The sequence below is a fragment of the Onychomys torridus genome, chromosome 4, assembly GCF_903995425.1.
Source record: "Onychomys torridus chromosome 4, mOncTor1.1, whole genome shotgun sequence".
Lineage (NCBI taxonomy): Eukaryota > Metazoa > Chordata > Mammalia > Rodentia > Cricetidae > Onychomys > Onychomys torridus.
This window is the reverse complement of record NC_050446.1, coordinates 26,144,960-26,146,694: the sequence shown is the minus strand read 5'-3', so window position 1 is coordinate 26,146,694 and position 1,735 is coordinate 26,144,960. Positions and strand designations below refer to the sequence as shown.

Genomic DNA, 1,735 nt, shown 5'->3' with positions numbered 1-1,735 from the left:
GCAGTGAGGAGGCCATCAGCCATCCAGCTTGCCTGGATCTGATAGGTCTCCTGGGGCATGGTACTTTTAGCGTTGAATGGAGATGATGGTCCCTGTTAAATCCGAATGATCTAGTCACTATAGAGATAGAGGGACATGAATCCCTTGAGTCCTAATCTCAAACCATGTAAGTCAAATTGTCTCCTAGGGGCCCAAAGTTATACTGAGGTATAAGGCAAGACATAACCATTACTTTTCAGAGAATGAGAGAAGAACCTTTCCTACAAAGGGCCTAAAGAAACAAAGATGTGGAGGTAATCTGAAGCAGATTTGAGTGAGAAGCATGAAGGTATATGAGAGGGTATAGAGAATTCTAGGTTCAAATCTATGGTATTGGACTTACTAACAAAGGCCTTAAGAGACATACTCAATGATTCAGATTTGAGAGTACTGTGCTGCAACCTGGGAGCCACTTTGAATGAGCGTGAATGAGTCCTGGCTCAGGATGTTCATCCTGGTGGAGATGGTAGACACCATGTGCATACTGCCATGGCAGTTTGATTGGAAGCTCAACGATGCCATTGCCAAGGAGCTGAACAAGAAATTGGCCAACAAGGTCGTGTACAATGTGAGACTCTGCATGTCTGTTTGATATCACCAAGCTGGAAGATGCCTATGTATTCCCAGAGGACAGAGCACCACACACCAAAGTCTATTTCCAATACGTGGTATTCCACCGGTTCCTGGATGAGATTCTCATTGGGAAGATCAAAGGCACACCAGAGGGTGTGCACATCTCTTTAGGGTTCTTCGATGACATTCTTATTCCCCCACACCCCCTCGCCACGAGTCACTGCAGCAGCCGGCCAAGTTTGAAACAGAGCAGGTCTGGGTGTGGGAGTATGAGACAGAAGAAGTCGCACACAACCTGTATGTGGACACTGGTGAAGAGATCCGCTTTAGGGCAGTGGATGAGAGCTTTGTGGACACATCCCTTACAGGGTCCAGCTCAGCCGAGGCTGCCTCTGCTGGCAAGGAGTTGCCAAAGAAGGGAGCGCTCTACAGGCTTGTGGGATCTATCAGTAAGCCAGGCCTCTGGGCCTTTTCTCCTGGGGGACCATCAACCAGCCCTGGACCTTAACAGTCACTGTCCAACATGAAGACCTTGCCTAGGCCCTTGAAAGTGGAGCAGTTGGCAGATTCTGAGTGTTGCCCAGAGCCAGGCTGGGTGGGACCAGGAGTACCATCCCTCCCCAGCTCTGCTCCTCGGCCTTCTGGAGCCAGGCCTGAAGTCCTCTGCACTGGATTGCTTTTGGTTTTTTGACAGTTGCATGTATCCAGGCTGGCTTCTCACTTGCTGTGCAGCATAGAATAACCTTGAGTTTCCGACCCTCCAGCCTCTACCTCTTGAGTGCTGTGAGTAGCTCCACAGCTCCACATTGACTTGATGTGGTAGTGAGGATGGAGCCGGGACTTTGTGCACACCAGGCAAGCACTCCACCAACACCCCCAACACAAGGACTGGTTTATTTTGTCAGTGCTGAGGATGGAACCCTGGGCCTCTTCCATGTTAGGCAGGTATTGTAATTGAGTTAGCCCCATCCAACCCCTTCCTGTAAACTTTTTGTTTTCAGTGACAGAAGAAACATTTAATAAAAACTGACAGCAGCAAGGGGAAAAAAAAAAAGAGCCACACTCAAGTCTGAATTTACACAGAGGGCACGGGGAGGTGGCCTCGGAAGGGTGGGGTGGACGG

The 1,735-nt window shown here is 49.4% G+C and overlaps 1 pseudogene; it reads left to right on the top strand.

The window, feature by feature from the left end:
• Positions 1–484: 484 nt before the first annotated feature.
• LOC118581738 lies at positions 485–1,152 on the top strand (annotated as a pseudogene).
• The last annotated feature ends 583 nt before the right edge of the window (positions 1,153–1,735 follow it).